Source organism: Sciurus vulgaris (assembly GCF_902686455.1).
Source record: "Sciurus vulgaris genome assembly, contig: HiC_scaffold_632_arrow_ctg1, whole genome shotgun sequence".
Classification (NCBI taxonomy): Eukaryota; Metazoa; Chordata; class Mammalia; order Rodentia; family Sciuridae; genus Sciurus; species Sciurus vulgaris.
The window spans coordinates 1,458,322-1,481,989 of NW_027632957.1; the positions used below are offsets into that span (position 1 = coordinate 1,458,322).

General features: G+C 36.8%; 1 pseudogene across 1 annotated transcript; it reads left to right on the plus strand.

Annotated features, from left to right (window-relative positions):
- Positions 1-9,268: 9,268 nt before the first annotated feature.
- Positions 9,269-22,745, plus strand: LOC306652070 (5'-AMP-activated protein kinase subunit beta-2-like; annotated as a pseudogene). The gene is made up of 6 exons: positions 9,269-9,423; positions 13,158-13,324; positions 15,291-15,385; positions 15,616-15,736; positions 21,839-21,967; positions 22,629-22,745. The product of its transcript is annotated as a 5'-AMP-activated protein kinase subunit beta-2-like (transcript).
- Positions 22,746-23,668: the final 923 nt, after the last annotated feature.

A 23,668-nucleotide genomic window follows, 5' to 3' on the forward strand; every position in this document is an offset into this window, starting at 1 on the left:
GTTAAGTAGATTTACAAATCTGAAGCGACTGCTTTGCTGGCTATCATCAGGTGAATAGCACATGCAGGTTAGACTGATTTGGAGCCTGAAAAGTCAATGTGACATGGTAAGGCAATAATATCAGCTGGCTGCTTTGTACTTTGGTGATCACAGTGATTCAGAAGTCTGAACTTGAGCTCAATCCTAGGGTTATTTTTATTCAGAAAAAGTGAAAATTGATTGTTGAAGTCCCCAAAATGGTGGTTTTCTGCAACTGACTTTATTAGCATAACTCCCCTATATTGGAGGAAGAGAAAGTAATTTTTTATTTAATCTTCTTATCCTTACCAGGTGCTCTCCTATTTTCTTCTCCTCTTTGTTTCCCAAAACATCTAAAGTTTCTACATCCTATGCTCTCAGGCCTCTCCCTTTGTTCCCCAGAGTCCCTGTGTTTAAACTCACCTCCTTACTCCTGACACTGTTCCCTTGAAAGTCATCCATGACCAGGTTCCACTCTCACTACTTGGCATTTTTAAACATTTTCCCTTGGAGTGCTTTCCTTCCCTTCTTTTCTGGCACTAAAATTTTTTATTTGGACTTTTCTGCTGTCGTTCCTTTGACTTATTTTTGTCCCACCACCTTCTTACTATTAGCAGTCCCCAAGGATATAATTTGAACTTTATTAAGGATTGACAGTTACATTCAACATTTCATGTACATGGAGGTTATTTAATCCTCATAACAATCCTGCAAGGCTGGAACTAGAGAAGCCTTTTGTGAAACCTTCATGAAACCTCCAGCTCTTGACCTACTGCTGTAAGATAAATAAAAGCACGCATACAAACACCTGAGTTAATATCATCTCCAGAAAGCAAAGCTCTCAAATTCTCTCCTATTTAATCTCTTCAAAACTCCACCCCAATTTATAAAGTACTACTTGATCATCTATCAGTTCCTTCGGAATTCCATCTCAAGAATTCTACCTAAAATTTATTTTCTAATCATTTTTTTCCAGTTCTTGTTTTTGGATCCCTCAATCAGCTTAATTTGACTTTCCTCTTCTTTCCTTTGTGTTCTGTTGTTCCTTCTTTTTATTACAGAAAGTAGCAAGTGAACGTCTCCTTGTCACACTTCTTCCACACATTTTACTGTTCACCACATTTTCCCACTAAAAAATCTCTTTAGCTCTCCAAAATCACTTGGTATAATAATTTCATCTGGTTCCATCTGGAAGGCCAATTCCTTTTGTAGGATAAGTCACCCTCCCTCATCCTTTCAGGATTCCAAGTTAACATTTTCCTGGGAAGCCATGATCTGTGGACACCCACCATCCCACCACCATTGCCCTCATAAAATAATTGAGAATCCCATGTTTGAGGATTTTTGTGGTGATTTTCCTCTTTTTCATCAGTCTTATGAATCTGGATTGCTGTCCATTCTTGTTTTCTACTAATTTAGGCATTGACCATAAATATTCTTTGACCCATTCCTGCTTTATTCTTTCACTTAGCTGTTGTTCCCTGATTTTTAATACTTTTCTTTGTTCTCATCTTATCTATATCTTTCACATCCTTCAAGGGCCTAGTATAACTCTCTCTTAAGTGCCCTTTTTTACATTTCTCTTATCAGCCAAACCCACAATATTTAGCAAAACCCTTGAGTTCTGTGATGTGTGTACATATCTTAATTCTTACTAGTAGATTTGTAAGATTTTTAAGGATGGTGAAAATATATTTTTTCACTATTTACTACACCTAATAGTCCAATATAAAATCAATACCAGCATTCATAAATCACTGATTGATTGATCATATAATTGATTGCCTTGTTGATAGGCCATGGCTTCTATCTTCTCTACTTTTATGTACATGGAGAGCCAATATCATACCATTCAGGGAGACTACATTGATAGCATGGAAGGGATTACTGTTTTGGTGGCAGTCAAGCCTAATCTGTCTCTGGCTTCACTGACCCCAAGCTAGCATTACAGTTATTTTTTGGACCCTGTACTCCACTCCAGTTTTATCTACATGTCCCTGGAAAGTGGAATGGGGTTAGAAAAACCATCTTAACCACAGATCATTATATCTGGAAGCCCATGAAGACAGGAGTAATTGAAAAGAGTAATTCCATAGCTTCAACAAAGACAATGGGCAGGTATATGTTAGCTGTTATTTTCTTTGAGGTGATTCTGGTTTATTTTAAGATGTCCCATTGTGAATTCCCTGGCTTTCATTGGGAAGCTCAATCTAGAGGTGGCTTCCAAACCTAACAAGATGGAACAACTCTCAGCTTCAAATTTCTCAGAAAATACTTCAATTTCTCTTTCAGAATTATTGATCCTCTTTCTGCTTTTTTTCCACAATGAAATCCTGGGTTTTCATTTGTGTTGATTAATCCCCCCTTATGCTTGTAATCTGTCACATTTTTCCTCCAATAATTTCTAGACTATGAGCTCAGGGTCTTCTTTAGTCATTTTTATATTATGTCCTTAGGCATATTGATTACCAAATATGATGGTGGGGACCCTAAATCAGCATCTCTAAAAAATGGCTGACTCCATGTAATTTTTCTGATAGGATTTGATTTTCTATTAAAAGCTCAATTTTTGTTTGTTTTTAATATTATAACTATATGTTTTCTGAGAGATAACATAAATAATGGTCTTAACATAGTTGTCTATGATAAGACATTGCTTTACTTACTATTTACTAATGTACCGTATAACTGGTCATTTATGCTCCTCTCCCAAAGCAACATGTCTTTATTTTCTTAATAAAGAAATTACTTTCAAATTTCGAGGCTCATAGGTTGTTTTAATAATTTAGCATCAACCCATGGGTTCTACTTGGTTTAGACTATTAGGATTTTTTTAAACTAGTTGTCCTATGTTTTTTGATCTCTTAGTTCCTAGATTGAATCTAATCAGAGTTTTACTTTAGGAAGTAAGTAGCTGCCAACTATTGTAAGGTGAACTACAAATGTGTTCTTTCTCCTCCTACTCTAATTTTCTCCCATTCCTTCAAGTAGATTCTAAGAAATAAGAATTTAAAGAGGTTATGTCTAAAACATAGGAATATTTTTCTAATACCTCCTTTTCTTATGTCATACCATGTATTTCTCAAAAACAGAGCAAAGAAATAGAAAGCAGAATCTTGGGTTTACATCCAGTGCTGCTGCTGATATTTTTTTTCTTGTTTGTTGAAATTTTGCTTTGTTTTAATTCATGAGAAATTGCCAGCTGTCAAGCACAATGAACTCCATAGGGAAAGGTGCTGAAAGTACCAGTCAAGTGTATATTCATTAATAGCTGTTGCACAATATGTTTATAAGTTTGGATTGCTGCCAATTTTTTAAGGATAGGATAAATTTGAACAACTAAAAGGACATCCAACAAACACAAATGTACATACAATTAGAAATGTGAGAGTTCAACCTTCTTAATCACATAATTATTTGTTTTTTGTTTTTTTTTTGTTTTGTTTTTTGTTTTTGTTGTGCTGGGGATTGAATCCAGGGCCTTGTGCTTTCAAGGCAAGCACTGTACCAACTGAGCTATAGCCCCAGTCCTCACATAATTATTTGAACAGCTGCCTGTCATTTCACTTTTTCAAGAACTAAAGTACTGAAATTTGATATTATTTCTTAGGTCTTTTTCCTTCTCTAATATTTATGATACAGGGGATTTGTCATCTATTAAAGTAGAACTAGTATGTCTTTGATCTGCAGATTATTCTTGTTCAAAAGTAAATTGAAGTTCTCCTCTTAAATTTTTCCTTTTATAATATAAACTTACCTCTGTTTTAGAAAGTAAATGCATTCAATTAATAATCCTCTAATAATTCCTAATTATTACTAATAACATCCAATTTCCTCTTTAAAGTGTTTATTATTAAATTGATTTGATTTCTATTATGTGAGGCTACCAAAAATGAAACCATTGCTCATTTTCTCAACCAAGCTGAAAGCAAGATGTGAATAGAATATTGCACTCACAACAACTCAAGATGCAAAGCCTTAGTTATTGATGCATATGTACTAATATTCTACTTACATATTTTGCTCTTTATATTAAGATCATGTACATGTATTCATATATATTTATGTAAAATTTTTCCAATTGTGTTAAATCTGGTTACCAAAGAAAAATGCATTCTTGTAATGGCAGAGAGTAAGAAAATGCTCAAAACAGCAACTGAATAAGCATATGTCAAAGGGACACCAGAGCCATCATATAGTGGAAAATGTGAACAATAAAATAGATAACCTAGTATTAGAATATAAGACATAAAAATACATGAGTCTTTAGTGATACAAATAAATGAATAGATTAATAAATGATATGAAACAGAGAACTCTCCCATAGAAAATAATTCTAAATTTATATAGTTTCTTCTGAAGGAGATGGAACACAATTTTCTACTTCTAAAATGGGCTGCATAGATTAACTTCTTTCCAAAAATTACAGTATGGAAAGGAAGAAAAGGTGACTGCAGTGGAAAAATTTGAAAAATACCACTGCAACTAGGTGATCAAGATTAACATCAACTTGATAAGTCATGCTGACAGTATGTACCCTTGAAATGATATGATAAGAAGGTCACTTACTTCTGTGGTATTCCTCCCCTAAACCATAACCCAGTTTAACCATGATAAAAGTATCAATAATCTCAAGTTGATGAATATTCTACAAACTACCTTACCACCTCAAAACTTTCAAGGTCATCAAAAACAAGGAAATTTTTAGCAACTGTCAGAGTATAGAGGAGCCTAAGGAGATCTGTCATAAAAATGTAATAGATATTCTGGAATAAAGAGAGGTTCAATTTTAAAAATAGGTGAATATAAATAAAGTAGGCATTTTGATTAATAATGTGTCAATGTTGGTTTATGAGTTGTGACAAATGTACCATAATAATGTGTAAACAATAAGGAAAACTAGGTGTGGTATATCCAAGAACTTTGAAATATTTTTGCAACCTTTCTTAAATCAAAAACTATTTCAAAATTAAAAATTACTTTAAAAAATGTATTTATTTGATTCAGGATTTGACCCAGAGCTACAGTCTAGTGAAATTTTCTTAGAGGAAGAACATTAACTATACCATTCATTTCTATTACTATGTGTTTACCTGATTACTCTCAAATTAAGTTGATCTAATAAAACATAATCTAACTGAGCAGGTGGATTTGATACAGTAAAGAGAAACGGCAATGAGGAACTCTAGGCAGCATGAAGAATGAAGAAGATATATACCCCACTTTGCTTTTTATGTTGATCCTACTCCTTTGAAGTACTGGCCACCACCTCTCCTCATTGTAATTATTTTCAGACCCATTTACTCCCCTTCATTCTGTAAATATTTTAGTATTAAGCTTTGTGCCTTTCTCTGTAAACATAACTACTCCTGCATTTGACTTTAGTATCTAGGTTATAACTTTCATCAATCCAACATATTAGTCAGGATTAGGTTTGGCTATATATAATAAAAAAGCCCCATAAATTGATGTAAACAAGACTGAGGCTTAGTTTCCTCTCATATAAAAAAGTCCAGAGGTAGACAGACCAGATATATAACAGCTCCATAGTTCTTTTTTCTGCTGTACTATTCTCAGCTACCTCATGGTCCAAGGTGACTGCTGGACTTCAGCCATCCAATGAAGAGTCAAACAGAAGGGAGGAGAAATATAAGGACATACCCTTTCTTTTAAGGATATTTAACAGAAGTTCCATATAGAATTTCCACTTAGATCTCACTGGAAGAATGTAATCACATATCTAGGTACCAGGGAAGCTAAGAAATGTGTCTGCATACAGAAAGACAACATACCAAGGTTATTGAAAAGGAAGAGGGAATGAATATTAAAGTGGGTCTTTACTGCTCTCTGTCATCTCATTTTTTCAGTTCTGTAACCTTATTCCAAGGATTTTATGATCATCTCACTAACCTACACCTATGTTCATATCTAAGACCATGCTAATAAATGCAACATCACCAAAATCTCAATGTCAAACGTCTTATTCTCCAAACCATCTCTTACCTACTAAGCTCATCCTCTCTGGTACTTACTGCCATCAGCCAGTTCTTTGACTCCAGTGGGTCCTCCATCAATCTCCTCTTCATTTCCAAGACCAACACTTTTAAAATCCACCACCCAGAGTGCTGTGCACTCTCAACTCCTTTGTTGCCCTTCTCCATATCTGCTTGGATAAACTATACCTTGGTATATGCCTGCACCCAAAAAACTAAATATGGTAAGACAAAAATACCACTATGGTGAATTGGCTTGTCTTAAATTCATAACCACCAAACATACTTAGAACATTTAGTACAATCTGCCATTAACACTTAGGTTTTCTAGTCAATTATCTATCCACTATTCTAGTTATTTCACACCTCCTACCTGTTCAAACATCAAATACTTGTCTCCTGTCCTCAGTCAACTAATCACCTTGCTGCTGCTTTTCTTCCTCTAAGAGAACAGAAGCAAGGCTCAGAATATAGCTCAGTTGATAGTGTGCTTGCCTCACATGCACATAAGCCCTGGGTTCAGTCCCCAGTCAGTCCCCAGGGAAAGACAAAGTAATTGGAGGTGAGAGGGGGAAAAGTAAGTATAACCAAAAGGAGGTATTCAGGCAGGCAAGAATTTGGAGGGGTGAGCACGCAGTTGTGGTAAAATTGTACCTCTTCCCTTAAACTGTCTTTGAACAACAGAAAGAAGATGAGTTCATAAAGAAACAGAGCAAAGAATGGGGGGTGCAGTGTATATTAAGTAGATTTTTCAACTTCATAATATAAGAATGGACTTTACAACAAACAGTGCCGCTGACTCAGAAACCATGGCCTGTGTGACTTGGAGTTCCCCAGCTTTAGCTGTCTTTGCCATCACTTCGCTTAAGTGGCATATCTTGTTAGAAATGTAGTGAGCAGTATTCCTGTACTCTTCACTCAGCAAATGTTTACTGAAATCTTGCTCTCTACATAGTGTGTGCAGAATATGAAAAGGGATCAAATCAGGATCTATGCTGTTATCAGCTGTCAAAGCAGTGATTCTCACACTTTAAAATACACTTGTTAAAATGCAGATTCTACAAAATCTATACACAAAGAATATAAATAATCCAACCAACAAATGGGCAAAGAAAATGAACAGACACTTCACAGAAGATCTACTAGCAATCCACAGATATATGAAAAAATATTCAACATCTCTAGTAATAAAAGAAATGCAAATCAAAACTACACTAAGATTTCATCACACCCCAATTAGAATGGTGATTATCAAGAATACAAGCAACAATAGTTGTTGGCGAGAATGTGGGGAAAAAGGTACACTTATACATTGCTGGTGGGGCTTCAAATTAGTGCGGTCACTCTGGAAAGCAGTGTGGAGATTTCTTAGAGAACTTGGAATGGAACCACCATTTGATCCTGCTATATGACTCCTTGGCCTATACCCAAAGGACTTAAAATCAGCATACTACAGAGACACAGCCACATCAATGTTCATACCTGCTCAATTCACAATGGCCAGATTGTGGAACAAACCTACATGCCCCTCAAATGACGAATGGATAAAGAAACTGTGGTATATGTGTATATACAAAGGAATATTTATATACACAATGGAATATAGTTTTATATATACACAATGGAATTTTTTTTATTGTAAACAAATGGGATACATGTTGTTTCTCTGTTTGTACATGGCATAAAGTCATACCAATATTTTGAAGCCATAAAGTATAATAAAATTATGGCATATGTAGGCAAATGGATGAAGTTGGAGAATATCATGCTAAATGAAATGAGCCAATCTCAAAAAACCAAAGGACGAATATGCAGATGATGATACATTTTGGGGGCGGGAGAGGGGCAAGAATGGAGGAAGGAGGGACTGTATAGAGGAAAAAGAGGGATGGGAGGGGTGGGGGGAAGGAAAAAAATAACAATGTGTCAAAAACTATTACCCTATGTAAATGAATTATTACACAATTGGTATGCCTCTACTTCATATATAGAGAAACAAGATGTATCCCATTTTTTTACAGTAAAAAATAAAAAAGCAGATTATGCAGATGGGACCTCTGATCCTGCTTAGATTGTAGCAAGCTCCCAGGTGACACATGAATGCTGCTGGTCTGCATATATAACACATATTGAGTAATAAAGGTTCTCATAGGGAGCCATAAGTCCCATTATCATAAAATCTTGGGCTCCTCCCAACCCTAGAATTGTCTGTGACATTTTTATACATTTTGTGTGCCTTCTAATGGTATTTATTTATTTTTTATTGCTCTTTCTCTTGGAGTTTATTTTTTCTGGAGCTAATCGTTGCAAACATAGTATTTCTTAGCTTATATGTGCATTCTCCTTCTAACAATTCACTAATTTGTCAGGGTCTATCTACTATTAGACACTCTACCTCAAATTATTCCTGAGAACACCAATTCAGGCTGACTAGTCCTTCCTGTGGCTCTGCACAGTATCAGCCTCAAACCTTGACCTCTAATTCCCTCTGCCTGTAAATGAAGTCCATGGTATTATTTCCTCTTGGTTAGCGCTCAGAGAGACATGGCTCACAAAATGTTTTGGCACACCTGAGGCCGCGTGAGGTGACCATAGAGAAAGCTGCACTGGTCTGAGTCCCTGGCATCCTCTTAGCTGTCCACTCGCCAGGCAGCGTGGGGCCCACAGCTCTGGTGCTTCAGGCATGGCGTCCCCATGGGGCGGTCCCTGTCCAGCGCTCCCAGGAGGAGCTTGAGGCTGTTCATGCCCACCATTGAGGTGGTGGCAGCTAGAGAGGCCGGCAGGTTGAGGAGCCAGGGTAGCAGGCAGCAGGAGTGCACAGAAGTGGCCTCTGAGCCATGGGCCTTGTAGCCATTTTAGGAGGAAACTCAGATCCCTGGCCAGGGGTGTGGCTTCAATTTCAATAACTTTATTGGTGGCCTTGCCTGCCCACCAGCTAACAGGCCCATGGTCCCAGGGAGAGGGAGCGCATCACTGGAGGTGAGGTGATAGGGGTGCGGGAGTGGGCGCAGTACTGTGGGGGAGTCAGGAGGGCGGGTTTCCAGAGTGGGGGTGGCGGGAGACCCGGAGGGCTTGTGGTTGTCCCTGTAGGCTGGGAGTTTGGGGAACCCGGGGCATGGTTTTCTGCAGCAGGGATTCCCTTCCTGGGTCCCCAGGCACAAATGTGGGGCCGGTGTGCCCCTGACATGCCACTGGGGTGTTTGTTCCCCACCAGTATAGATCTCCGCAAGAAGTGGCCCCCTAATCGAGCTGCAACCATGGAAATCACCACCAGTGAACAGGTGTCTGGTGAGCATCACAGTACCAAGGCTGCATGCATGGAGGGCATTGTGGCCATGCCCCGGGAAAGGAGCACATGATCATGGTGGGGAGCATCATCAACCCAGGCGTCTTCAGCCTGCCAGACTCCAAGGTACTCGTCTCTGCGCCCCCTACTGTGGCGGTGCAGCTGCTGCTTGGCTTCCAGACTCCTCCTCCTTTCCTTGGCTCCTTTTCATCACACTAAACTCGGTTAGGAGAATTTTTTTTTTCTTAATTACAGGGATATTCCGGGTAAAGGTGTTGGATCATAAATTCTTCTTGTGGTGCTGCCTCAATATAAAGCACACGTGAAATTCTTGTTTTCTTGGTGGTTTGACCAAGGCTTGAGCCACATATTTAGGGCAGAAACCATAGACATCTCCCCCGCCCTCACCATTCTTGGTTCTTCTAACAATTTATAGATTGTAAGCGTTGGTGGAAAACTTGAGGGTTTAGATTGCTTGAGCCATTGGCCCTAGCTCAGTTGCTTACATTTTCCTTGAAATGGCTGTGATTTTTTTTTCCTAGAATTTTCTGTTCGGATCCTTTTTGCTTTTTTTAGGAACTCTGCACTTTAGGTTCTTTTCCCCTTTGTCATGGTTGTGAGCACCCACTACTTGTTAATTAGAATATTTGTGCCTTGACTTGGAAATCAATAAAGGGCATCATTTAGTTGACTGTTCAGTTTTTGTGCTATATTTTGTAGTTGTGATGACTGTGCTTTTCAGGCCAGCTGTGCTTTCAGGCCAACTTCTCAAGTGGGAGAGCCTGTGATTCCCAGATTGCTCCACTCCACAGTAGTCCTTCAAGATGTTTCCTTAGCCTAAAATCAACAATTTATTACTTCTCTGAAAACCTTGCTTTCAATTGAAGGAGTTCCAGAGAGAGGTCAATTTTGTTCCCCCCTAACAGAAAAGACAGATGGAGCTGACAACAATGTGATTACCATCCTAATGTTTCTAATAACTTAGGAGTATCAGCATAAATATATTTAATTCTTTCTGGTAGGCTGTTCAGGGGTGAAATAGAAAAATGGAGGGATTGAGGCAATTGGGGGATATATTTAAGGCTTTAGAGAGAAATTAGCTTTATTTGCAATAGCAGTAGTACATGGAATTTGGATGCTATGGTTTATTTTTTTGGATACCAATTGAGAACATCATCATAGAGGGAGAAATAAGAGTGGTTGAAAGGGGCATTTCATGGGGCTTTTACTCCATTCCTTTCTTTCCTCTCCCACTTCAGAACTACTTCATCATGTGGTCTGTCTACTCAGCCATCTGTATTTACTTCATTAAAGCTTTTCCAAAGTGATTGGCCTCCTTGTATTTTTACTCCTTTTTCTATATCAATGACTAAGGATTTAAGTACATTGTATTTGTCAAACCATGAATGAAGCTGTTGTTGTCCTGAATTAAAGCCAAATTTTCTGTGTGAATTTGGGCCTGTTCTGGGTCATTCTTTCCCTCACACCAATCTTGCCATTTGGCAAAAAAGAAAATGGTTCATGTAATTCTTATGGTCCCACCCAAATCTAAGGGTTTTTGATTTACCCTTTTCTTCCCTCCATATTTTACTGAAGCCTCTTCAAACTATAATTTTAATTGTTGTTTTGCCTCTTTTATCAGTGGTTCCGCTGTTTTACTTAAAGCAATCGACCTTTTTTCTAGTCATCTGCATTAGAATCCTACCACAGAAATGTCATGTCATAAGCGGAAGGCCGTTGCTTGAAATGTTGGAGCATTAGTAGCTTGTGGCTTTCAGTTACTAAATGAAAAATCCTAAGTTGTAAAATAATTTATAGAAACAGTGGCAGTGGGGCCTCCATTGGATGCCAGCCTTTTTCAGCACACTAATTCAATGGTTCTCAATCTTTTTTATGTATTGAAATCACCTGAGATTTGTTTAAGTACTTGATGGAAAATTTGCATCATTTACAATGTAGGGAGAACAGTATAATAAACTCTGTGTACCTCTCACCAAGTTTAGATATTGATCCAAGCATGAATGAATGTATATCATCCATACCCTAATCTACTAAACCTCTACCAATTTTTTGAAACAAATTCCAGATATTGTAACAAATTATGATGTACCTCAAAAGATGAGGTTTTTTTCTCTATTTTAACATAATCACAGTCTTATCTGGGATGATTTTAAAAATAGATTCCCAGATCCTAGGCCTGAATCAGAATATCAGGTTATTCTTAAGCATATGCAAAAATTCCTGTCTAATGCAGCCAGTCAGACAGAGTACATTGCTTTTAGAATATGGATACTAGGTTTTCTCTTATGCTAATTCCTTGTAATATTATAAAAGCCTCTTCAGTTTTCTATTTTCAGATTTTTTCTTTCTTTTAGTGAATTAAGTAATTAATCTGTGCTTCTGTGGCTGGAACCCAAGGTCTCTTGCGTTATAGGCAAGTGCTCTACCACCGAGCTACATTCCCAGACTTTGAATTTTATTTTAGATTATGTGCCTTGTTTCTCAGACTGTAGTTTTGAGGAATAGTGAGAGATAGTAGAGAAACTACACTTTTCCATTTCCCACAACCACCACACACAAAAAATCCTAAGCAAATAAGCTAGTCTCTTTTTAATGCACTTTATTTTGTTTGGTAATATCTTTACTTAACAGTGTAAACTCATTTTTATCTGTTATCAGTTTAAGAAAGGGCTTAGCAAATATTTTCTGTAAGGGACCACATGGTAAATAATTTAGACTATGTGGATAATACAGTCTTTCACAACTGCTTCCACGGTGGTGTGAAAACAGCTGTAGATAATAGGCATACAAATGAGTATAGCTATTTTTCCATAAAACTTTATAAAATCACCTGGCTTACTGGCTGCTATTTGCCAACTATTGTTCTAAAGGGTTAGCAATAAAAAAATAAAATAAAATAAGGAGCTAATATTTTTCAGAATCCTGCAAACTTTATTTGATTGTATAATTGTTTTTGTTATAGGAAAATATTTTTTATTGTCTTTTGCTGTTTGAGGTGCCAAAATTTGCATTCCTATACTTCAAATAGAATAAACCTGTCATAGTTGAGCAAGTAAGATTTCATAACCACTTTTTTGTTCTAGTACTGCCTCTCACTAGCTAGGCCAACTCCTCTACCACTAAGCTACATTCCCACCCACTATTTCTCCATTTTATAAAATCAATGATCAGTTTTTTTATTTTAATTAATTAACTGATTAATCTGGGGCTTGAACACAGGGCCTTGCATAGGCAACAAAAGTGCTCTGGAACTGAGCTACTTTCCCAGACCTTTAATATTAAATTTTTAATGTCCCTTCTTTTTTATAAATTATTAGCTAAAATAGAGTTTATGAATTTTTTATGAAGTTTGGTATCTTTAACTTTTTTTATAGTTGATAACTGAGTGCTATTTATAGTTGCTTGTGAAAGATATATACCTGACTTAATTTTTTAAAATATAGCCATCTTTGACTTTCATTTTTTTCTCTCTCTTAAGAGGTACTCAGAAGCATGTAATAATTGCATGCTTATGAATTTACCTGGCAGTAGGGAGTAGGGTTTTCTTTTTCTTTTCTTTTTTTTAAAGGGCAATTTTGAGGCTCTGAAAGGGTAAGTAATATATGCAAACTCAAAAGGTAGACTATGATTTATGCAGCACTTGCACATAAACCATTTGAACATTTTTAATTCCAAATGAGTTCTTTTTCTATGGCTTGTAAAAATCTGATTTATTCTAATTTTAAGGCTTATTTCCTGAGCTAAAGCCTGGCACCCACCCCTCTCTACTTTAAGAAGGAGAATGATCTTTTTAAGAATTCTTGGGTCACAATTTATTCTAGGAATAACCTACTCTACAGCTCCATGAGGATAAAGAGTTTGTATCATGGCAGCAGGATTTGGTCAACTCCATAAAACCCACACAACAGGCCCAGTCTACTGTAATCCACTGGTCCAAAGGAGGCAAGAAGGTCTTCATTTCTGGGTCTTTCAACAACTGGAGCACCAAGATTCTACTGATTAAGAGGTGAAGGTAAGTGCTTTGGTTGAGACTGAGGGGTCCATGAATAGAACCTTTCTAATAAGAGTGAACAGGCTGGACTTCCCACCTCTTACCACTAGATGCTTTCTTTGGAATATGTCCTATTCTGTGAACACTTAGTATCTATGGCATTTTTTTTTAACCTCATTGTGTGTCAGATACTTTACCACTTAGAATATCATTACCTCAAGGGAATTTATAATAGCTTTGTGGATGTATCCTTTCGGATGGTGTTACACAGGTCTTTTCTATGCTTGGGGGAAGCCTGTAACTGACAGAATCTGTTGCTGTGACTTCTGCACTAAAGCAAAATGCACCATAAAATTTGAGGTGGTAGTGTTATGTGGTACTTGCAGAGCAATGATGAATTAAATGATTACTAGAATGTTCCAGATAACCAGATAGATCATTGTACAGTAATGGCTCACCAAAATATGGAAAGTACCTTAAGGACTCTTATATCCCAAATCTGTTAAGGTACTTATACTTATGAGGGATCAGTTCTGCTAGAGCAAAATATTTATACCAAGATGAACCATTTTGGGAGATCATTGACTATTTTTTTTCTAGGCATTGGCTTAAGAACCAAAGTTGTTGTAAGGGTTGGAAACACATGTCCAAGATAATATAGATAAAGAGATTGAATGTATACATTATTGCTGGGGTCCAGCCCTAGCAGGGATCGTAGTGGTCACAGGTGATGGAGTAGGTGTCCGTGAGGTGGAGAACAAAGCAACACAAACTCAAGGAATGGATGCTAAGTTCTAAATTTTATTTTTTCCCAGCCAGCTTTTTATACATTAAATGGTTGATAGTTACACATGTTTTTCCAGAACAGGAAAAGATCACAGATCACAAGGAAAAATAATAAAAATATCTTGTATAATCATTACTAGGCAAGGCAATGAAGTATTCTAATTATTTTTAGTAATTGCTTACTTGTGATAACTTATAACTAAACAATAAGACATTAATATTGCTTAACTAATCATAAAGGTTCAATAAGACATATTAATATTGCTTAACTAATCATAAAGGTTAAAGCAAATTCAGCAAGGTTGAGTAAATGTCAGTTGTTTGGCTACTGCTGTGGTTAATAAGTGCTAGATAGTTTAAGCTAACCATAATATGACATAATCTTCTACTGTGTAAACTTAACATTGAGGAACTTTTTCTCCGTGGGAGAGGTGGCCAAAAATATTTACAGCATTTAGTAAATCGTAATCTTTAAAAATGGAATATTTTGCACTCTTGTATGTATACTTTCAAACCAGATTATATTTAGAGTTTACATCTAAATATCCCATGGGAGATAATGGAGGGTCTAAATCCAGGGGCTTAAGAGGAATCCTTCTGTAAGGATGTCATGGCTTTCCATTAATAAATAAGCATTGTCATAAGGTGTTTTAACTGTAGGAACTCTATTTTCTTTATTTCTTCTGTTCCTGTTAATCTTTTCTGATGAGGTTGGAGTTATTTCCCTACATACTTCCGGTCATCTGAGAGTAGTCAACAGGGGATCAGCAGCTAGAATCTATTTTTGTATTTTCTCATAACGTTCTTGGTTACTCAAAGTTTCATTACAGATGACTAAATCTGAAATCATTGTTCCATTAGAAGTCTGGTTTTTATGTTTTAACCCTTGTTCTGTTAAGACCCCTGTTTTCAGGGAAAACACATAAAATATTAATAGTAAATCTACACATATTAAGCAAGGAAGGAAAGTCTGCAACCGAATTCCCAATACGATCAGACTTTGCAAACAACTTCATTACTCAGCGGAATTCTTGTCAAGCACTGAGGCAGGTGGCGTAACACATTATTTTTCACACAAGGGACACAGTGGCTTAGGGATATGGGAAGTCATTGGTATAATACTATAATTACCACTTGGTTTTCTATATTCTGTCTTCTTAAAGGAACTTGATTGACCTTCTGTTTTCTACTACAGCCATAATGACCTCATTGCCATCTTAGGTCTCCCTGTGGGGAGAGAACCAATACAAGTTCTTTATAGGTGGACAGTGGGTTCATGATCCATCAGAGGTAAGGCATTGACCCCCAAAAGTCACCCGGACTTAGCAGCCTCATTTTAACTATCATTGCTCTCTGAATTGATGGTAGCAGTTCCTTTACCCTAAAGGATTACTCTGGATAAAAGATGGAGATGCTGAGCATTATCATTTGTAACTTTTAGTAGACACTGAGAGGAGACTGGGTGGAAAAGAGAGATTTGAAAAGGGAATTCAAGAATTTTTTTCTGCTTATTGTTTCACCCTATGGTTACCAGTCAGCTTGGCATGATTAGCAATTTGACCCATGTCAAGAAATCTGATTTTGAGGTGTTTGATGCTTTACAACTAGATTCTATGGAAAACTCTGAGACATCTTGTCCAGGTAATTTTATAATATTTGCTCTCTTTTGCCTAGTCTTTCTTTAACCCAGAAGTGGTTTTTACATTTCCATCTTTTTTTTTGTCAGTCTTTTATTAATCTCTGTCTTTCTAGAATTCTTTAATTAGTGCATGATAATTATACATAGTACACTATGGTACATATACATAACACAATTTGATCAACTTAATATCCTTCCCTGCCTCCCTCCCCTGATCCCCTTTCTTTATTCTACTGGTCTTCCTTTTCTTTTCATGATTTCTTCTTTAATTTTTTTCAGTCTTCCACATCAATTTTTTTTTTTAAATTAAGACCTAAAATGTCCAGAACAAAGCCCCCTTTATTTCAAACCTCCTCAAAGACCACCTGTACTCAGGCATGCATTTCTTCTCAACTTGTTTCATATTTGGAGACTGTACTTAAAACCAAATGGCTAACTCCTCAAAAGCATGTTTTTAGAAAACAACAGACTAAAAGTGTAAAAATGGTAAGACAACAATGGATGACTTTTGGTTTTCCATAGTGGAAAAAATCCCATCTTTGAAAAGAAAAAATAACCCAGACACTCATTGTGGAAAGTGTTATTTATGCTTGAGAAAATGGTGTCCCTAGAGAGGAAACTCTGTTGTGACTCTGGAGAAAAATGTAAGTTGACGCCAAACTTGTTTCTTCATTGAGAGTTCTAGCAAATAATTATTTCACTAAATGTGACTGTGGTATTGGCCATTTGAAACAAATTGGTTTTAAATTATCAGAATTTATCAGAAATTGTCAAATGAATATAAGTACTTTGGCAAAGCATCTCTGTTTTTTAACTTCCAAGGACTCAAACTGATCAGAGACCATTTATAAGCACTGAAAGTAGCAAAATTGATGTAGCAAAATTCTTGGGAGAGAGAATTTATATACAAAGATAAAATACTGAAAATATTATAAGTTATAGTTACCTTTCCCCTCTCAATAAGCAGGAAAGAAGTCATCGTGGAGTGAAAAATCAATGAATGTAATCAGTGCTTTAAAGTCTTCAGTACCAAATCTAATCTTACTCAGCACAAGAGAATTCACACTGGAGAAAAATCCTACGACTGTAATCAGTGTGGAAAATCCTTCAGCAGCAGGTCTTACCTTACCATTCTTGGGAGGATCCGTAATGGGGAGAAGCCCTACAAATGCAATCACTGTGGAAAAGCCGTTAGTGATCCCTCATCCCTCAGACTGCATGTAAGAATTCACACCAGAGAAAAGCCCTACGAATGTAACCAGTGTTTCCACATCTTCCGTACCAGTTGTCACTTCAAAAGCCACAAGAGAATACATACAGGGGAGAACCACCATGAATGTAATCAGTGTGGGAAGGCCTTCAGCACAAGGTTCTCTCTCACTGGACACAACAGCATTCACATAGGGGAGAAACCGTACAAGTGCCATAACTGTAGGAAAACCTTCAGGAGGAGCTCCTGACTCAGCACGTGAGGACTCATATGGGAGAGAAACCCTATGAATGCAATGAGTGTGGGAAAGCCTTCAGCAGAAGCTTTTCTCTAACTGTGCACAAGAGAATACATACTGGAGAGAAACCTTACGAGTGCAGTGACTGTGGGAAAGTCTTTAATAATCTCTCTGCTGTTAAGAAGCACTTAAGAACTCACACTGGAGAAAAACCCTATGCATGTAACCATTGTGGGAAATCTTTCACCAGCAACTCCTACCTCTCTGTGCACAAGAGAATACATAACAGGTGGATATGAGTTGCCATGAGAAATTACTGTGGAAATTATTACAAGAAAGCACTTGACCTCTTCACCCTAAGACAGCCCGAGAGAAACTCACACCAGATAAACAAGTTATCTGTTTCTGCCTGACAAATCATTCCCCAAAACTTTTGACTTATAACAAGAAGCATTTATTATTTCACAGTTCCCATAAGGAATTCAGGAACAGTTTAGCTTTGTAGTTCTGGCTCAGGATCTCATGGAGTTTCAGTCCAGATGTCAGGCAGGCTGTGATCAATAGGTCAAGATGGCTCACACATGCCTGGAAATTCATTGCTGGATGTTGACAGGAGACTTTCAGGTCCTGACCACATAGGCCTCTCCACGTGGCTAAGTAGCTTTACAGTGTGGCAGCAGGTTCCCCTCAAAGCAAGTGATGCAAGAGAGGGCCACAGAAGACACCATGTCTTTTACAATGTAGGTGCAGAAAGATATGTTTTCACCTCTTATGTGGAATTGATTACACAGACCAGTTTTGATGTAGTGTGGGAGAAGATCACAGAACAGGGTACCTGCAAGTTCTTTCCCCTCAGCGGCATCTTCCATTCCCATCTAGTTGTTGGACCAGCTGTCTTGGCTCCGAGTCCTCTCTGCTTCCCTGGAGAGCCTGTCTGCCATCAAGGTCTCACCCAGTTTCTTCTTCAGTTTTTTCATATTCCACATCTGTCTCTGGATGTCTGCACAAGTTACTGGTTGGCACCAAAGGTCGGCTGGGAACTGAGGTTGCCACAGGCTCCTCCATGGCTGTAGAGTTCATCCTGTTGGCTCCACTCCCGTGACCCAGACAGGCTGTGGCTTGCTGGGAAATGAAATCTAAATTTCCTTCTTGAAAGTAATGTTTTAATTTTGTTTTTTATTTCCATTTATTCTCAGGAATCTTCTGAATCTTTATATATGTGCACATTTCTTATAAAAAACATTTAGATCCTATTCTTTATACCAAATAGTCTGTCTAGTGTACTTTAACTTTTTAACCAAGTACCTACAGTAAGACATTTATTTTGCCTTGCAGCCCAATACACACATACACATATATACAGTAATGTAATATGTGGTATAATGTTTGACGTTATTCCCTGTGATGTATTCTTTTCTGTTTTTTAAAAATATTTATTTATTTATTTATTTATTTTGGTACTGAAATTGAACTCAGACCCTCTACCAACTGAGCCATAACCACAACCCCTTTTATTTTGAAACAGGGTCTCACTAACTTGCTGTGACTGTCCTTGAACTTGAGATCCTCCTGCCTCAGCCTTTTGGGTCACTGGGAGTACAGGTCTCTGTCACAGCACATGACTGCTACTGTATTTTTTACAGCCCATTAGTGGGCTATAGCCTATTGTTTGAAAACTCATTCTACTAATATTTCAAGTTTTCCATTGATCTTTGGTGGTATCACCAAGCAGAGATGTGCCTTGATTCTCTTACTGCTACCTCATCTTAACCTGCCAGTTTGATAAATCGTTTGGCAATTCTATAGTTTTATGAGACTCTACAAGTATAGTAGTCAGTGGGTAAAAGTAGCTTGAAAAACAACCACACACAAAATATCAGGCAATTATTTTGCATATAATCAAAATTTTGTAAATTTTTGATTTAAAAAATTCCCTGGTATGGGAAAAGATTTCTATATAGTTTTTTTTTTTTTTTTTTTTTTTTTTCAGTTCTGAGTATTGAACCGAGGGCCCTGTGCTTGCAAGGCCACTCTACCAGCTGAGCTATGTCCCCAGCCCCTTTTGTTTCCTAAATATTGTTTTCTCCAAGACCTTCATCTCTACTTAATTTACTATGTCAGTAATACAAATATTCTCCAAACCACATTCATAATTACTGTTTTGCAACTTTACAGTAAGCTATGACTGTCTAAGGAACTGTGCACTGTATACACTGAGTATTCTTCTCACTTTGAGTTCAAAACCCGCCTCTGCTACTAAGTAGTTTTACCATTGTGGACAAGGCCCTCAATTCTTTTGGTTCTGTATTCAATAACAGTAAAATCAGGGGTTGGACACATAGTTTCTCAGCAATCACAAGTCCTGAAGTGGAACATATTAATAATCACAGGGCATAAGGGTGATGTGTTGTTTCTAAAACTGCATGGTATAATAATTGTTTATGAAATTTTGGATAATAAATTTTTCATTATATAAGCTCTCAAAGTTAAGGTAGATATTTTTTTGACTGGTGGACAGAGATTTAAAAGAGTTTAAAGATACCAAATTAAATTATGGGGCCACTGGTAACTACATTTTTGCATTATATGATTCTGGCAAAGCAACCAATGAATAATAGTCAATCATAGATCTACAAAGAGAAGACCAGCATACTTTTGATATTTCTTACTTCCCTCTTTCATGTGATTTCCCAATCCATTCTGGTAAGCCTTAGAAAACAGTATTATTAGGTTTAAATTTGCACTAAGTTTAATGTAGCCAGTCACTTAACCAATTTGTATTTTTTTTGGATGATGATGATGATGATAAAGTAATTAAAAAAAAATCTGTGTACTTCCCAGCAGTGTTTTGTGGATTACATGACATAATAACTGGATGTGCTTTGGAAAGTTTTTAAGATATTTTAAAATATCACCATATTTATTAATTTTGCTTTTGCTTCATATATGTTTGACTGAAATTGGTTCTTTAAATTAACTATTATAATTGTCCAATGGATACTATAAAACATTTTTTTAAATCTAAAAAAAAATCAGGTTTCTTTATTGTTAAATTTTTTCTTCTAGGATGCATTTATTTTTATTTTTGAAGTATAATTTACATACCATAATATTCATCCTTTTAAATTGTATAGTTTTATAAGTTTTTGTACATTCAGGGTTGTGTTACATTACCACTAGTTCCAGAGCATTTTTATCATCCCCAGAAGAAACCCTGTACCCATTTGCACTCACTTTCCATTCCTTCCTCTCTCATATGCCTATCAACCACAAGTCTACTTTCTGTCTTTATGGATTTGTCTATTCATGGTGCTTTTTGTGAGACTCTTTCACTTAGCTTAATGTTTTCAGGGTTCATTCATATTGAAACATGTATCTATTTATGACATAATAATATTCCATGGTATCGACATACCATTTCATTTATTTGTTATTATTAGACATTTGTATTGTGTCTGTTTCTTGGTATGGTAAACATTAACATACAAGTTTTCATGTGGGCACATATATCGTGGATATATACCTGGGAATGTAATTGTTGGGTCACTTGTCAACTTTTTGTTTAACTCTTTGAAGTGGCTATGCTATTGTAGATTCCCACTGGCAATGGAAATATTGTCATTTGAAAGTTCCAACTTCTCCATCTTTGCCAGTATTTGACAACGTCCAGCGAAGTCAATTTGGCACGGGAGACAAAAGGGGAGCAAGACTCTTGAATTTGAAGCAGTTTATTGATGATTGAGGAACCCGGACACTGGCACTTGAGGAGAGCTGGTTTATATTCCCTTCAGGAGGTGAAGGGTATGGCCAATGCTAGTTATGCCAAGATCAGGCGAGGAGCTAGCTGTCCAATCATGGTAAAGGTCAAACAGGCATGAGCAGAAGCACTCGGGAATACATGTGCATGCCTTGTGTTCATGGACTTATTTGAATATGGCCAATGATAAAGCACTTGGGTGTGTCTATGTTAACCGACTTCCTCACCACTCATGTGATCAAAACAACTTCTGGCTGGTTGCCAGGTGCCATCTTGGCGTAGTCCACCTGGCATAGCTCCCAACAAGTATTCATTAGATTTTCATTTTAATTATAGCCGTCCTAGTGAGAATTATAATTATAGCCATCCTAATAAGATGAAATTGCATCTTATTGTGGATTTGATTTGCATTTCCCTACGTACTATTACATAGCTCTTGTTCCTATTGCTGCAGTCATTTTAGTATCAGAAATCTTAGAATTTGTAAATTTGTTATGTGTTGCTTGAGTGCAGGGAAAATGAAATCTAATTTCTTCACATTGTTTCAAAGTTTGCAAGGCCTCTTCATATCCATTATCTCTTTAGATTCTTCAATAACATTGGAAATAGAGCAAGGATTCTTTTTATTTTTAAGGATGAGGAAACTAATTGTGGTAAAGGTTGTAAAGCTGATAAATAGGGTAGCTCTTTCCTTAGCTCAAGTCTATGACCCCTCTCCGCTTCATGGAATCTTGTTGCCATGTTCGGCAGCTTTTTCCTTGCACTACTTGACACTTGTAGACCCAATGGGTTAAAAGTTTTGATCCATGACTTCTATACTTAATATTATGGCCATGTATTTTTCTATGCTTTGTCCTAATTTTTGTACTTTTCCTCATATTTGTGGAAATATCTTTTAGATCTTTCCAGCTCACCCCTGAGCCTTATGGTCAAGAAATGTATTTTGATCTGAAGATAATTTAAAATCCCCACCCATCCTTCCTCCTCACCTACTCGAAGTTATTCTTAACAAGGACACTAATATTTCTGTAAGTATCCTGAGAATATTGCTGGAGGATCTGGGGAACTGTAGGATTAATTTGGCCAAAATTCAGTAATCCTAGATGTTGGGATTACTATAAAGGTATATTGAGATTATAAATCATATACATAGCAATAGCACTATAGACTCCTTTTATCAAGGCTGGTTTGTTAGCTTATTCAGGAACTAAAATCAAAGCTTATAGTTGTCTCTGTTCCTAAAAAAAAAATCAGGAACACAGTGTATTCTAGAACCAATTTCTGAGATTTCTATTCCAACATGAGATAAGGAATACTTATCATTTGGGGATATACAAAATAGTTACAATTTTTGCTTACATATAATTGACTTCTGTATTTATTCTCCTTGATTCTCACTAAGATTACTTTTGCCATTTAATATGAATCTTCCATAGTTGATGTAGGTAAGATTTTTTTTTAGCTCCATTAAGATTAGCAGATCTTGATGCTCAGGGTTTCTGCCATGAATTGAGAATTTTCCAAATTTTCTGTAATAAGAATGTATTATTGACACATACAGGAGTGGACACTATTGAAAGGAGATAAAGATAAGGTGTTCTTAACAGTCCCACAAAGCTCTGAGAAAGAGTAATTGGATGGTTTGTTCCATACAACTAATGTTATTCTTTTAATTTTTTTGTCTCTTAATGTGATCCAACCTTACTTTCTGATCCCACCCATATTATGCTGAACTATCTCTATGCTTTATCTATTAAGGCAAGTGCTGTCCGTGGTTCTTCATATCTCAGCTATATGAAAGGTTAGGGGTAACATGTTGTACAGTGGTTACTTGCTCAGCTACTTCATTTTACCTGAAATTGACAGTAATGGTTAAGAAGAACTTACTTTTTAGCTAGTGGGTCATTTGTTTATAATTTCATTCTCTGTGTCTGTGTTCTGGCTAACTGACTTGTCCAGTGATTGAACGGTCTATTTTATTTCCCAGTTTCATTTTGGGTGACTAGAACCTTTATACCACCTACTTATTTGAGTTCATAGCAGTAAGACTTCATTAGCAGAAGTCAGGATTAGCTTCTAATTCAAAGAATACTTGAATGTGATAGTAAGACTTCTTTCTCCCATTTTAAATGTGGAATTGAGCTACTTTTAGGTGCCACTATTGTATATACCCAAATGCTTGCTTCTGTCCTGTACAGTAGGTAAAGGAGAAATATGACCAGATTTGCCTTGTCCCCTCTAGCTCTAGAGTCCTCCTTGCTTTCTCTGCTCTTTTAGATTCTGGGATGAAAATTTCTGTTCTGTTCTATCTTGTCATGTTTGTGGTTAGGCTGTTAGAATAAACATATATCTCTGTGACTGTCAAACTAAGCTGTGATCAGAATAACCTGGAAAGTTTCTGAGCATACAGATTCAGTGGCTTCATCTGCAAAGATTTCAAATAAGAGCATTGAGATCCAGTAACATCCCCAACCCTTTTTGGGTTATTTTTTACTTTGAAACAGGATCTCACTAAGTTTCTGAGGCTGTCTTTGAACTTGTGATCCTCCTGCCTCAGCCTCCCAAGTCACTGAGATTATAGCCATGCAGCATCATGCATTGCACACTACTTTTATTTTTCAGATGTGTGTAGTTAGATTATGGAATTTGTTGGTAGAACGACTGTAATAGATTATGTGGTAATGTAGAAAGTTTAAAAATATATATTTGAATTTCACTTTTATAATTAC